The sequence below is a fragment of the Hemiscyllium ocellatum genome, chromosome 30, assembly GCF_020745735.1.
Source record: "Hemiscyllium ocellatum isolate sHemOce1 chromosome 30, sHemOce1.pat.X.cur, whole genome shotgun sequence".
In the NCBI taxonomy this organism is placed as follows: domain Eukaryota; kingdom Metazoa; phylum Chordata; class Chondrichthyes; order Orectolobiformes; family Hemiscylliidae; genus Hemiscyllium; species Hemiscyllium ocellatum.
Window position 1 is genome coordinate 5,551,413 of NC_083430.1, and position 16,261 is coordinate 5,567,673.

The 16,261-nt window shown below is 45.1% G+C and overlaps 1 protein-coding gene across 1 annotated transcript in view; it reads left to right on the forward strand.

The window, feature by feature from the left end:
* Positions 1 to 214: 214 nt before the first annotated feature.
* LOC132830036 (regulating synaptic membrane exocytosis protein 3-like) overlaps positions 215 to 16,261 on the forward strand; it is a 46,726-nt gene continuing 30,679 nt past the window's right edge. Inside the window, exon 1 of the mRNA XM_060847498.1 lies at positions 215 to 283. The gene's annotated coding sequence lies outside the window, so the exon portion shown is untranslated. The remainder of the gene's footprint in view (positions 284 to 16,261) is intronic.

Here is a 16,261-nt window from a genome sequence, read left to right on the forward strand (position 1 = left end):
CAGGCCAATGAATTTAATGAGGATTGGATGTTTCTGTTGCTAGCTGGTGTGTGGTGGGCTCACCGGTTCCGTGTTCCCTCCTGGGTGTCCATGATAAATGGGGCTTGGAATGCTGCCAAAGAGCTCTCTGTCAGACACTGCCCTGATACTGAGGCCGGCATTTCTCACAAGTAGACATCTGAACATTCTCCTTCAAAAACGTTGTTGAGAAAAAAACATTTCAGTGGTGGACTTTGGTCGCTGTTTAATGGGTTTAGATAGGCAGAAATATGGAACTTTAGAGGTAAGTGGTGTTGTATAATGGTTATAAAGTTGGACATAAAATTTTACATTGTTGACCCGGGAGCTGCACCCTTGCCACTGACCATCTCCCAGAATGAAGGATGTAGTGAGGGACATGGTAGCCAGGAACTGGGGGATGAGATCCATCTGCTGGTTGTGTAGGTGGGAAGGGGTTTTGGGGGCCAATTTGCTCGTTACCCAGAAGTTAAATGAGTCCTTTCATGGTCTAACCTTCCCTCTGTGATTATTTACTTAAATCTAAACTTGAAAACCCCTGTACAAACCCTTTCCCCTTCCCTACCCCTCTTTTCCAGAATACCCCTTCATATCTACCTGTTTGATAAAGTATCATTTCGGACAGCCTCAGGTTAAATTTTACCTGACTGTGTACTTAGTATCATCTCGGACAGCTCTGGGTTAAATTTTGCCTGACTATATTTCACTCAGATGACATTTTGTTCCAAGCAGATGCAGGCTGTTGTTGTACCACTCCTTGCAGTGATGGTGGTGGCTATTTTTAAAAAAAAAACAGCAAGAAAATTATTTTTGTTTAAAAAAGTAATGACAAGAATAAACTTTTTTTCAGAAGGTAGCTCCCAGGAGAGAACAGTTAAAAGCTCATTTTGCACAGATGTAAACCACCTTCCAATGCCCACATTACCTGAATGCAAAGTTAACAAACATTTAGTGATCTGTTTATATTTGTCGGTTACTGCCACTCAACTAACCATCCTTTGCCATCCTATACTGAGGTTTCTTACTAAACATGGGAGGTGTAATTACTTCAGTATGCTCCCCAGCGTTCTGAGTGTGTCAGGAATTTTAATAGCAGCCTACTTCAGAGCTGCTGGTTATTTTAAGCTGATTTCAAAGGTGTCTTGAGACCTGTATCTGATTGCTGTTGTTTTCTGAATTTATATAACACTGCAGTACTCCAAACAGGGGCTCTCTGCACCAGAATGAAGCTGTAGTACTGGACTTTGTTATTACAAAAATACCCATGGCTTTCAAACAGTGTCTATTTGTACATGAAAATTAAAGTGTGTACAACTCCGGTCTGCAGTGTAGGCTGACAATGGCCAACCAGACTTGCTGCCTGGGACCATCAAATGAAAAGAGATTGGGCAAACTGGGCCTATATTCTCTAGAGGTTAGAAGAATGAAGGGGTAGCATGGTGGCACAATGGTTAGCACGGCTGCCTCACAGCGCCAGAGACCCAGATTTGATTCCACCCTTAGGTAGCGTTTGGACATTCTCCACGTTTCCTCCGGGTGCTCTGGTTTTTTCCCTCAGTCCAAAGATGTGCAGGTTAGGGTGGATTGGCCATGGGAAATTGTCTCATAGTGCCTAGGGATGTGCAGGTTAGGGTGGATTGGCCTATGGGAAATTGTTCCATAGTGCCCAGGGATGAGCAGGTTAGGTGGATTGGCCATGGGAAATTGTCCCATAGTGCCCAGGGATGAGCAGGTTAGGGTGGATTGGCCATGGGAAATTGTCCCATAGTGCCTAGGGATGAGCAGGTTAGGGTGGATTGGCCATGGGAAATTGTCCCATAGTGCCCAGGGATGTGCAGGTTAGGGTGGATTGGCCTATGGGAAATTGTCCCATACTGCCCAGGGATGTGCAGGTTAGGGTGGATTGGTCGTGGGAAATTGTCCCATACTGCCCAGGGATGTGCAGGTTAGGTGGATTGGCCATGGGAAATTGTCCCATAGTGCCCAGGGATATGCAGGTTAGGTGGATTGGCCTATGGGAAATTGTGTCATAGTGCCCAGGGATGTGCAGGTTAGGGTGGATTGGTCACGGGAAATTGTCCCATTGTGCCCAGGGATATGCAGGTTGGGTGGATTGGCTGTGGGAAATTGTCTCATAGTGCCCACAGATGTGCAGGTTAGGTGGATTGGCCTGTGGTAAATTGTCCCATAGTGCCCAGGGATATGCAGGTTAGGGTGGATTGGCAGTGGGAAATTGTTCCATAGTGCCTGGGGATGTGCAGGTTAGGGTGGATTGGCTGTGGAAAATTGTCCCATAGTGCCCAGGGATATGCAGGTTAGGGTGGATTGGCCATGGGAAATTGTTCCATAGTGCCTGGGGATGTGCAGGTTAGGGTGGATTGGCCGTGGGAAATTGTTCCATAGTGCCTGGGGATGTGCAGGTTAGGGTGGATTGGCTGTGGAAAATTGTCCCATAGTGCCCAGGGATATGCAGGTTAGGGTGGATTGGCTGTGGTAAATTGTCTCATAGTGCCCAGGAATATGCAGGTTAGAGTGGATTGGCCTATGGGAAATTGTTTCACAGTGCCCAGGGATGTGCAGGTTGCGTGGATTGGCCATGCTAAAGTTGCCCATTGTCATGGCCTGTACCGGCTAGTTGGATTAGCCATGGGAAAAACATGGAAGGGTGGTGGGTGGGTCTGGGTTGGGATGTTCTTTGGATGGTCAGTGTGGACCTGATGGGCTGAATAGCCTACTTCTACACTGTAGGGTTTATAATGTATGATATAATTGAAACCAATATAATATTAATGGAATATAGAACCAAAGGGGCACATTCCAAAGTGATGGGGAAGTTACTTAGGATGGAGATTAGAACTTTTTCTTCTGTATAGAAAGTTGTGAATCTTTGGATTTCTCGATACAAGAGAAATGAAATCTCAGTCATTGAATATCTTTACAATAGAGGATGACAGATTTCTAAAAGCCAGTGGCCTATAGGGATATGGGGCTGGTGTGGGAAAAGGCATTGAAGTGGGACAGCAAAGTTGTTCAGTGGTTAGCATTGCTGCCTCATAGTCCTAGGGACCCGGACTTGATTCCAGTCTCAGATTTGTATGGAGTTTGCACATTCTCCACATATCTGTGTTGGTTTCCTCCCCCAGGTTAGGTGGATTGGCCAAGCTAAATTGCCCATGGTGTCCAGGGATGTATGTTAACCATGGGAAATGCAGGGTTATGTAGTTGGGGTGGGTCTGGTGGGATGCTCTTTGGAGGGTTGGTGTGGAGTCAGTGGGCTGAATGGCCTACTTCAGCACTGTAGGGATTTGATGACTGCTCGGTGGTGTGGTGGCTCAATGGGTTAGTGCTTGTGCCTCATAGCGCCAGGGACCTGAGTTCAATTCCAGCCTTGGGCGATTGTCTGTGTGGAATTTTCACATTCTCCCCGTGTCTGCATTGGGTTTCCTCCAGGTGCTCTGGTTTCCTCCCACAATCCAAAGATGTGCAGGCTAAATTGCCCATAGTGTTCAGGGATGTGTAGATTAGGTGCATTAGCCAGGGATAAATTCAGCCCATCAGTGTGGACTCAATGGGCTGAATGGTCTACTTTCACACTGTAGAGATTCTATGATCCTTTGAGATCTCTTGGACATGGCACCATGATTGAGTAATTGCAGAAGTTGTTTGAATGATTACAGTCGATATCGTTGAGCTGTCTCTATTTTGCTGTTTGCTGCTTTGTACAGCCTTGCTTGGTAAACATGAACAGATGCAGGTGGTGTTAATACTGGCAACAAATCCTTCATTCCAGCCCACGTTACACTATTTGTTATTTTCTGTAAATGTAGTATTTAAAAGAGGCTACAAATCAAGTAACTTTTTTAAAACTTTCTCCTCGATTGAATCATAAAAACCTTGTTTGTTCTGTGAAACTGATCGTGTATTGGTGCCTGATTGAAGGGCAAAGAGGCAGTACCTGTCTGAAGCAATGTCATTGATACCCTTTATTCTTGTTTTCAGTGTAAACACAGGGTTCTTGTACAATACTGCTCATAGTCAACCTACAGGACCAGTCGTTTTGTGACATATAAGATATCTGATTGGCACGCAGCAACATGAACCATTCTCCATTTTCAGCCCTCATGTTATGCTTCCTTGGGTCATTGAGAGGTTAATTGTTATAAACGTCAAATAGAAGCTAATTGTCTTTAAAGCCACTCTTCCCATGTTGCTGTTCCAGGAGATAATTGATTTCTCTTGCTCTTCCTCAGCTACTTTCCAATAGTTTTAAAACAGGAATTTGCATCTTCAAATCTGACACACTATATAACACAAATGGAAGAGGTAGACACCAGCAAACTTGTTAATTAAACTACATAACAAGCTCGCTACAGAGGTTATGGAAGCAAATGATGCTGATTAATGCCAACACAAATAGTTTGCTTTGAGAGAACAGCATTTCTGGATAGGGTATATGAATATTTGAAGATTTAATGACTGATAATTGTAAGATGTGTGGAAGAAGCAGCTGACTTTAAGCCTGTGATCCTGATGCTGTCCATCCGTAGGGATTTCCTCTTCCTGTGTCTGTCAAAGCTCAATTAATAGAGATTGATTCCTGTGCTTAGTCAAGATCCCCAATTTCATTTTATGATGAAAGGAGTGACAGAAACAGCACAGAGAATATTGCAGGACGAGCAGGAATTTGGCTGGTGAAGTAAACTATGGCCTGGTGTTGGAGTGTGTGTGTGTTAGTGTGAAGAGGCTTATAAATGAGGCAGGTGAGCTGATGATGCAAGTTGCCATAGCTACTTAACATGACTTCAGTAAGGGCAGGACTGGGAGCTAAACATTCCTGACTCTGACATATCCACGGGAGGTAGGGACGTGAAAAAGACCAGAGGAGAATTCAATTGAATTAGTTTTATTGTCGCATGCACTAAAATGAGTACAGTAAAAAGTTTACAAGTTGCCAATTAGAGCGCCATCTTCAGTACAAGGAGAGGTTGACCAGTACAAGGAGAGGTGTTGCAGCTGTACAGACTGATGATATATGAGAGGATTCAAGGCCTTGATCAACTTGGGTAAAGTGAATGAACAAGAAAGAGCCTGTTACATGACTGGGTTTTTAACCATAGATCCTCCAATGGTGACACAGAGATAGAGGAGCAAATCTGACAGTACATTTCAAAGAAGATAAAAATTAAAATCAGGAGCTTCTGTTATCCAAATACAGACGGTGGGGAAAAGCAATTGAAAGGGTCAAAAAGGACTTGAATTTCGATAATATGTGCAGGTGAATTTTCTTAATCAGTGTGCCACCAAGCGATGAGTGTAGAAGCTGCACAGGGTCGATCTGAGCAATGAAGTGGGTATATATACATAGTGTGCTGCAATGTAACAATGGGCAGCAGTGCGTCATTTATTCAGGGGATATGGGTTAGGATTAGGGTTGGGTCAATGTTTTATCCACCTATAACTGCCCTTGAGAAGGTACTAGTGAGCTGCCTTCTTTCATCACTGCCATTAATCTGCTGTTGGGATTTCAGATGGGAGTGTCCCCATACATCTGCTTTTGGAGATGCCAGTGTTGGACTGGAGTGGACAAAGTTAAAAATCACACAACACCAGGTTATAGCCCAAAGGGTTTATTTGGAAACACTAGCTTTCGGAGCAGCTATAACCTGGTGTTGGACTTTAACCTGGTTTTGTGTGATTTTTAACCATATATCTACTGCCCTGGTTCTTCGAGGTGGGAGTGGTCACAGGTTTGGAAGGTACTGTCAAAAGAGTTACTGCAATGCATCTTGTAGATGGTACATAGTGCTGCTACTGAGTGTGGGTGGTGAAGGGAGGAGATGTTGAATGTCATGTATGGGATTCGAATTGGGTCTAGGCAAGGGCGAAGGAATCAGCTGAGTGAACCTTCTCTGGATTGCTGTAATGCAAGGATCTTCCTCCATGTCAACTCACTGCCCCAAGCCAGCTCCCTGGTGATCATTCACTGAACCACAACGCAATGTATGATTATTTTTGCTATGGATGGGTGAGGGAGCAGACCACAAGCAGAATTTTAATTTTTTTGGCTAAGCATGAGTTAGAACATAGAATATAGAACACAGAACATTTAACATGGAGCAGTGCAGCACAATACAGGCCCTTCGACCCTCAATGTTGTGTCGGTCTTTTATTGGACTCTGAGATCAGACTAACCTACATACCCTTCATTGTACGAAACTCTGTGTGCCGATCCAAGAGTCACTTAAATATCCAAAATGTATCTGACTTGACTGTACATTCCACGCACCCACCACTCTCTGTGTAAAGATCCTACCTCTGATATCACCCCTAAACCTTCCTCCAATTATTGTAAAATTATGCTCCCTCATGATGGAATTTTCAGTCATGGGAAAAAGTCTCTGACTATCCACTCTATCTATGCGTCTCAACATCTTGTACACCTCTATCAAGTCACTTCCCATCCTTCTATGCTCCAATGAGAAAGGTCCTAGCTCCCTCAACCTCTCTTCATAAGACATGCCATCCAGTCCAGACAACATCCAGGTAAATCTCCTCTGCACCCTTTCTAAAGCTTTCACATCCTTCCTATAAAGAGGTGACCATAACTGAACACAATACTCTTAACCAGGGCTCGATAGAACTGCAGCATAACCTCACGGCTCTTAAACTCAATCCTCCTGCTAATGAAAGCCAATGCACCATACACCTTCTTAATAACCCTATCAACTTGGGTGGCAACTTCGAGGGATCCATGGACATGGACCCCAAGATCCCTTTGATTTTCCACACTGTCGAGAATCCTGTATTTAACCCTGTATTCTGCATTCAAATTCAACCTTCCAAATTGAATGACTTCATACTTTTCCAGGTTGAATTCCATCTCCCACTTCTCAGCCCAGCTCTGCATCCTGTCAATGTCCAGTTGCAACCTATAACAGCCCTTCGCATTATCCACAACTCCACCAACCTTTGCGTCATCGACAAACGTACTAACCCAGTCTTCCACTTCCTCATCCATGTCATTTATCAAAATCACAAAGAGCAGAGGCCCCAGAACAGGTCCCTACAGAACACCACTGGTCACCGACCTCCAGGCTGAATACTCTCCATCTACTACCACCCTCTGTCTTGTATGGGCCAGCCAATTCTGTATCCAGACAGACAAGTTTCCCTGTATCCCATGCCTCCTTACTTTCTGAATGAGCCTACCATGGGGAACTTTATTAAGTGCTTGCTGAAATCCATGTACGCCACATCCACTACTGTCCCTTCATCAACTTGTTTTGTCACATCCTCAAAGAATTCAATACGATTTGTTTGACATGTCCTGCCCCTCACAAAGCCATGCTGACTATCTCTAATCAAACTATGGTTTTCCAAGTAATCATAAATCCTGTCTCTCAGAATCCCCTCCAGTACTTTGCCACAGACGTGAGACTGACTGATCTGTAATTCCCAGGATTATCCCTATTCTCTTTCTTGAACAAGGGAATAACATTTGTCACCCTCCAATCATCTGGCAGTACTCCAGTGGACAGTGAGGATGCAAAGATCATCACTAAGGATGCAGCAATCTTGTCTCTTGCTTCCTGCAGTAACCTTGGGTGTATCCGTCTGGACCAGGGGATATATCTATCCTTAAGTTTTTCAAAATTTTCAGCACATCCTCTTTCCTCCTCAACCCATTCCAGCATATCAGTCTGTTTTGCGCTGTCCTCAGAATTGTCAAGGTCCCTCTCAGTCGTGAATACCAAAGCAAAGTCGTCATTAAGGACCTCCCCTACTTCCTCCGACTCCAGGCACAAGTTACCTTCGCTATCCCTGATCGGGCCTACTCTCAGTCTTGCCATCCTCTTGTTCCTCACATAAGTGTAGAATGCCTTGAGATTTTCCTTAATCCTACCCGCTAAAGCTTTATCATGCTCCCTTCTCGCTCTCCTAAGCCCATTCTTCAGTTTGTTCCTGGCTGCCTTGTAACCCTCTAAAGCCCTGTCTGATCCTTGCCTCCTCAATCTTAAGTAAGTTTCCTTCTTCCTCTTGACTAGATGTTCCACATCCTTTGTCAATCAAGGTTCCTTCACCCTACCATCCTTTTCTTGCCTTAGTGGGACAAACCTGTCCAACACTATTAGCAGGTGTTTCCTAAACATTTCTGTTGTGCATTGCCCTGACAATATCTGTTCCCAGTTTAGGCACCCCAGTTCCTGCCTAATAGCATTGTAATTCCACCTCCCCCAATTAAATACTTTCCCATTCCATCTGCTCCTACCCTCTCCATGAATATACTAAAGTTTAGAGTGTTGTGATCACTATCACCGAAATGCTCTTCCACCGAGAGATCTGACACCTGGCCTGGTTTGTTGTCAAGCACCAAATCCAATATGGCCTCCTCTCTAGTCAGCTTATCTACATATTTCGAGTAAAAAATGAGGTCTGCAGATGCTGGAGATCACAGCTGCAAATGTGTTGCTGGTCAAAGCACAGCAGGCCAGGCAGCATCTCAGGAATAGAGAATTCGACGTTTCGAGCATAAGCCCTTCATCAGGAACATATTTCTACAAATATCTACATATTTCATCAGGAACCCTTTCTGAACACACCTGACAAAATCTGCTCCAACTATTTGCACTAAGCAGGTTCTAATCAATATTAGTGAAGTTAAAGTCACCCATGACAACAACCCTGTTACTTCTGCACCTTTCCAAAATCTGCCTCTCAATCTGCTCCTCTGTATCTCTATTTTGGGGAGGAGTGGGGTGGGGGTTGGGGTGGGGGCTTGTTGTGTGTATATGGAAAACTCCCAGTAAAGTGACTGCTCCTTTCCCGTTTATGACTTCCACCCACACTGACTCTGTAGACAAACCCTCCTCGACGACCTCCTTTACTGCAGTTGTGAGACTATCCTTCATTACAAATGCCACTCGTCCACCTCTTTTGACTCCCGCCCCATTCCTTTTGTAACACCTAAACCCTGGAACATCCAACAGCCATTCCTGCCCTGTGATATCCAAGTCTCTGTTATGGCCACAACATCATAGTTCCAAGTAATGATCCATGTTCTGAGTTTGTCACCTTTATTCCTGATACTTCTTGCATTAAAACAGACACACTTCAGCCCATCACACTGACTGCACACTTTGCCCTCTCAAGTGCTTATCTCTCCTCACAGACTCTCTGCCCGCTGTATCTGGCTGTTCACTACCGATTCCATCATCTGATCCGTAGCTCAGGCTCCCCCCCCATGCCAATCTAGTTTAAACTCTCCTGAAGAGCCTGAGCAAATCTTTCTCCCAGGATGTTGGTGCCCCTCCAGTTCAGGTGCAACCCATCCTTCTTGTACAGGCCCCACCTTCCCCAGAATATATCCCAATGATCCACATATCTGAAGTCCTCCCTCCTACATCAGCCTTGCAGCCAAGTATTCATCTGCACTCGCTCTCTATTCCTAGCCTCATTAGCATGTGGCACCAGTAACATGCCTGGGATTACTACTCTGCTTGTCCTGCCTTCTAGCTTCCAACCTAAATCCCTATATTCTCTTTTCAGGTCCTCCTCCCTTTCCCTACCCATGCGATTAGTGCCAGTGTTGACCATGACTTCTGGCTGCTCTCCCTCTCCCATAAGAAACCTATAGGTTTAATCCAAGACATCCCCGATCCTGGCACCCGGGAGGCAACATATCATCTTGGAGTCTCACTCGCGACCACAGAATCTCCTGTCTGTTCCTCTCATGATTGAGTCTCCTATCACTACTGCTATTGCTCTCTCTCCCCATTCTCCCCACTTCCCTTCTGAACCACCGAGCCAGGCTCAGTGCCAGAAACCTGGCCGCTGTACCTGGCCACTGTGCCTTTTCCCGATAGGTTGACCCTCACCACCAACAGTATCCAAAACTGTATACTTATTATTGAGGGGAACTGTCTGCCTATTCGCTTTCCCTCTCCTGACAGTCACCCAGCTACCTTTATCCTGTAATGTCGGTGTGACTACCTCCCTATGACTCCTTTCTATCACCCCTTAGCCTCCCGAATGATCCAAAGTTAATCCAGTTCCAGGTCCCTAATGCAGTCAGTGAGGAGCTAGAGTTGGTGCACTTCCTGCAGGTGAAGTCAGCAAAGACACTAGTGGTGGCCCTTACTCCCACATCCTGCAAGAGGAGCATGCAACTGCGCTGGCCTCAACCCTCAAGAGGTAGTGAATAAATGAAAAAAAACAAAAAAGCTTCACCTTACCAACCCTCCACACACACACAGTCTTTTCCTTTGGTTACAGGAGAGAGTTGGATCGGAGACAATTCACGTTTAGTGTCTCAGGTTTAGCTAAAGTCCAAATATATTAGTTCATCTGTCCAGCAATCCACATCCACACCTGTTCAACCTTTACTCCACCTATTCATAAGGTAAGCATTTAAGAGGAAAAGTTACCTTCAAGATTTTTGGATTGTTTCTTGATGCAAGGCCTAGCAAATTTTTTCACCATATTTTACCAAACTGAAGGCGTTAACTGCCAACCACACCTCTGTGACATCCTTCTGACAAAGTCTGATTCCAGCCCCACCTTACCACACCCCGTTCCCAGAAAAGCTCCTAACCCCTGGGATATCATGGTAGTAACAAACCGTACCATCTTTAAAAGATTGTTGTGCACCGACAATCTGGAGTTTCCCTGCATGGTTCCTGACACTTACAGGGCGGACAGGAGGAATTGGGCATCCTGCTTTGTGGTCAACATCCCGGAGATCCTGCTGGATAAGGTGGTACAGAGGTGGAACCACCTACTTCGCTGGTACCAAGCATGGCACCAGACTGATAGCAGATCATGCCAGTGTGGTCCAGGTTACCACCTGAGTCAGTGCAGTCCCAGCTGTCAAGAGGATTGCCCACCACTGTCAGAAGAACATCAATGACCTCTCCACTCTGGTATAAGTGCTGCCTGATGACCAATACTTTGGAGAAAGCTGAAGTTGTCAGGAACCCACCGTGATTTCCATGTCAAGACTTCTCGCGAGTTTGTTCGGTGAGTTTATGAAGACAGGTAGCTGAATATTACAGAAATGAGATGTAGTATTAATAAGGTGCTTAACCAGTGATAATCTGTTTCTTTTTTCTTTTTTTCTTACCCCCACATTACCACCTAACTGCACCCATGTTGTGTGTGTCCAGGTGTGAGACACAGTGAGAGACACAAAGTGCACAAATCTTTATTCAATTTCCACCACCAGGAGATAGGAAACACCTGGGTGGCTAGTGACAAGCAGTGCCCTTCACATCAAAGGGCAATGCTGTGTGATCAAACAGTGAAGGAGAGGGCAGGGACTAAATCAAAATAGAGTTGGAGGGGGAAATAATACATCTCCTGGTTATATTTTTTTAGTGAGCAGGATGTCTGACACTCCTGTTCTTTTTTTTTCTTTTTTTTCTTACCCCCACACTCCCGCCTAACTGCGGTAGTGCTTAATTTTCCCCAGCACCCATGTTGTGTGTGTGCAGGTGTGAGACACAGTGAAAGACGCAAGGTGCGTGAATCTTTATTCAATTTCCACCACCAGGAAGAAAGGAAACAGCTGAGTGGCCGGTGACAAGCAGTGCCCTTCACATCAAAGGGCAATGCTGTGTGATCAAACAGTGAAGGGGAGGGCAGGGATTAAATCAAAATAGAGTTGGAGGGGGAAATGATGCATTCCACTCCCTGCGGATCTCCTGTTTTTATAATTTTTTTTCTTTTTTTTAATTAACCCCCACACTACCACCTAACTGCGGTCGTGCTTATTTTTTCCCCTGCACCCATGGTGTGTGTGTGCAGGTGTGAGATACAGTGAGAGACACAAGGTGCATGAATCTTTATTCAGTTTCCACCACCAGGAAGATAGGAAACACCCGAGTGGCCTGTGACAAGCAGTGCCCTTCACATCAAAGGGCAATGCTGTGTGAACAAAACAGTGAAGGGGAGGGCAGGGACTAAATCAAAACAGAGTTGGAGGGGGAAATGATGCACTCCACTCTCTGCGGATCTCCTGGTTATTTTTTTTTCTCTAAACAGTGAAGGGGAGGGATGCTCTGCTTTTTTTTTCTTTTTTTTCTTTTTTTTGAAATTAACCCCCACACTACCGCCTAACTGCGGTAGTGCTTATTTTCCCCAGCACCCATGGTGTGTGTGTGTAGTTGTGAGACACAGTGAGAGACGCAAAGTGCACAAATCTTTATTCAATATCCACCACCAGGAAAAGTAGGAAAACACCCGAGTGGCCTGTGACAAGCAGTGCCCTTCACGTCAAAGGGCAATGCTGTGTGAACAAACAGTGAAGGGGAGGGCAGGGACTAAATCAAAACAGAGTTGGAGGGGGAAATGATGCACTCCACTCCCTGCGGATCTCCTGGTTATATTAGAAATGATGCACCCCACTCCCTGCGGATCTCCTGGTTATTTTTTTTTCTCTTCTCCCACAGGCACAACACTGCCACTGGTCCAACTCTTAACAGGCAAAACACCCGAGTGGCCTGTGACAAGCAGTGCCCTTCACGTCAAAGGGCAATGCTAGCACTCCTGTTTATTTTTTTTTGTGTGTGCAGGTGTGAGACACAGTGAGAGACAAGGTGTACAAATCTTTATTCAATATCCACCACCAGGAAAAGTAGGAAAACACCCGAGTGGCCTGTGACAAGCAGTGCCCTTCACATCAAAGGGCAATGCTGTGTGATCAAAACAGTGAAGGGGAGGGCAGGGACTAAATCAAAATAGAGTTGGAGGGGGAAATGATGCACTCCACTCCCTGCGGATCTCCTGGTTATATTTTTTTAAATTTTTTTTTTCTTAACCCCCACACTACCGCCTAACTGCGGTAGTGCTTATTATTTTTAACCCCAGCACCCATGGTGTGTGTGCACAGCTGTGAGACACGGTGAGAGACAAGGTGTACAAATCTTTATTCAATTTCCACCACCAGGAAAAGTAGGAAAACACCCGAGTGGCCTGTGACGAGCAGTGCCCTTCACATCAAAGGGCAATGCTGTGTGATCAAAACAGTGAAGGGGAGGGCAGGGACTAAATCAAAACAGAGTTGGAGGGGGAAATGATGCACTCCACTCCCTGCGGATCTCCTGGTTATATTTTTTTTCTATTTTTTTTTCTTCATCTTTTTTTTTCTTTTTTTTCTTTTAAATATTAACCCCCACACTACCGCCTAACTGCGGTAGTGCTTATTATTTTTAACCCCAGCACCCATGGTGTGTGTGTGCAGCTGTGAGACACAGTGAGAGACATAAAGTGCACAAATCTTTATTTAATTTCCACCACCAGGAAAAGTAGGAAAACACCCGAGTGGCCTGTGACGAGCAGTGCCCTTCACATGAAAGGGCAATGCTGTGTGATCAAAACAGTGAAGGGGAGGGCAGGGACTAAATCAAAATAGAGTTGGAGGGGGAAATGATGCACTCCACTCCCTGCGGATCTCCTGGTTATATTTTTTTTTATTTAACCCCCACACTACCGCCTAACTGCGGTAGTGCTTATTTTTTTCCCAGCACCCATGGTGTGTGTGAGCAGGTGTGAGACACAGTGAGAGACTCAAGGTGTACAAATCTTTATTTAATTTCCACCACCAGGAAAAATAGGAAAACACCCGAGTGGCCTGTGACAAGCAGTGCCCTTCACATCAAAGGGCAATGCTGTGTGATCAAAACAGTGAAGGGGAGGGCAGGGACTAAATCAAAATAGAGTTGGAGGGGGAAATGATGCACTCCACTCCCTGCGGATCTCCTGGTTATATTTTTTTTTAGTGCCCTTCCTGTTTAGTCTTTTTTTTTCTTTTTTTTTCTTTTTTTTTTCCTTTTTTAGCAGTGCTTTCCTGGTTATATTTTTTTTTTCTTTTTCTTATTTTATTAACCCCACACTACCGCCTAACTGCGGTAGTGCTTATTTTCCCCAGCACCCATGGTGTGTGTGTAGTTGTGAGACATAGTGAGAGACGCAAAGTGCACAAATCTTTATTCAATATCCACCACCAGGAAAAGTAGGAAAACACCCGAGTGGCCAGTGACAAGCAGTGCCCTTCACATCAAAGGGCAATGCTGTGTGATCAAAACAGTGAAGGGGAGGGCAGGGACTAAATCAAAATAGAGTTGGAGGGGGAAATGATGCACTCCACTCCCTGCGGATCTCCTGGTTATATATTTTTTTTTCTTTTTTCTTTTTTTTTATATTTTTTTTTTCTTTTTACCCCCACACTACCGCCTAACTGCGGTAGTGCTTATTTTTTTCCAGCACCCATGGTGTGTGTGTGTGTGTGTGCAGCTGTGAGACACAGTGAGAGACATAAAGTGCACAAATCTTTATTTAATTTCCACCACCAGGAAAAGTAGGAAAACACCCGAGTGGCCTGTGACGAGCAGTGCCCTTCACATGAAAGGGCAATGCTGTGTGATCAAAACAGTGAAGGGGAGGGCAGGGACTAAATCAAAATAGAGTTGGAGGGGGAAATGATGCACTCCACTCCCTGCGGATCTCCTGGTTATATTTTTTTTTCTTTTTTTTTACAAAGTGCACGAATCTTTTATTCAATTTCCACCACCAGGAAGAAAGGAAACACCCGAGTGGCCTGTGACGAGCAGTGCCCTTCACATCAAAGGGCAATGCTGTGTGATCAAAACAGTGAAGGGGAGGGCAGGGACTAAATCAAAATAGAGTTGGAGGGGGAAATGATGCACTCCACTCCCTGCGGATCTCCTGGTTATATTAGACAGCCAAGGCTTTCCTGATTGGCTCAGGTTAACAATCCCAGTCAAGAACTTTGTCAATGACGTCCACCTTGTCCCAATCACTACACACTCCAGCCATATTTCCGTGGGTCTGGAGTTACATGGAGGCCAGATCAGTGAAGATGGCAATTTCCTTCACATTAGTGAATGTGATGGATTTTTCCAATAATTCCTTTTTGGTTATCATTAGACTGCTGACTCCAGATATTTGTTGAACCCAAATTCCACTGTCTGCAGCATTTGAACCCGGGTTCTCAGAACATTACGTGGGTCTCTGAAGTAATAGTCTAGCAGTAACACCTCTGGGTCATCATTTTTCTTCTCTTATACCTCCTGATGGTACGGTTCTATGCTGGAACCACCTGGTTGCTCATGCTCAGTCACAGCACACTAACCTCTGATGGTAGATTGTCACCAATATTGGTTAGTTCGCCGGCAATGTGTGCATTCATGTACTGGGCTCAGCATGTGGTTGCACTGCTAACTGTCCATGGTAGAACTGCTCAATGACTCAGGCTGGACCTGAAGGATGTACCCTCAGAAAGATGCTTGGGGTCTATCAGGATTTGTGGAACAGCACACTGTGTGGGCAGCAGGCACATAGGAACACCATCATCTCTCCTCCAAGCCAGACTCCATCCTGACTTAGAAACCTATAACCATTACTTCACTGTTACTAGGTCAAAATCCTGGAACTCCCTTCCTAATAGCACAGTGGATGCCCCCATACCCCACGAACTGCAGCAGCTTAAAACTCACCACCACCTTCTCAAGGGCAATTAGGGATGGGCAATAAACAATGACCCTGCCACTTTCCTATTGAATTGAATAATGTTATTGGGGCAGGAACCCAGGCCGAATGAACAGTGTCCATTCTGAATCTCAGGACTGAATTAAAACTAACAGCATCGTGAGTCTTTAATGTTACATTGTGTTCTTTGATGTAGCTGGCTATGAGAGCTGTGGAATTCCTGACAATTCCAATTCAGATACCTTCCCAACATCACCTCAAGCACTCGCATTTCAGGTCCAGCTTCTTTCAGAGAAAGTCATAAGTAACAGGAGCAAGAGTAGGCCAATCAGCCCCTATCGCAGAAACCATTTGTGCCATCTGTGCCATCTGATGTGGGCTGGAGTCGATCTGGTTTTGAACTCAAACCAGTGCTGTTGTTGACACCAATGTGGGGGGTGATGGAGTCGACACAAACTCAGCTCTTTTTTGGTTGATCTTAAGTCCACATCATGATAAATGTCACACACGGTGAGGAGAAAGGTGATGGGAACAAATTCCGAACAATCCTGATGAAGGCGAGTGTGAAGTGTTGCTACATTAATGATTAGAGGCAGATGTTTGCAGGTAAAGGGACGGCTGGAAAATGGGAAGCTTTCATTAATAAGACAACAAGAATCCAGAGAAAGTACATTCCTGTCAGGGTGAAAGGGAAGGCTGGTAGGTATAGGGAATGCTGGATGACTAAAGAAATTGAGGG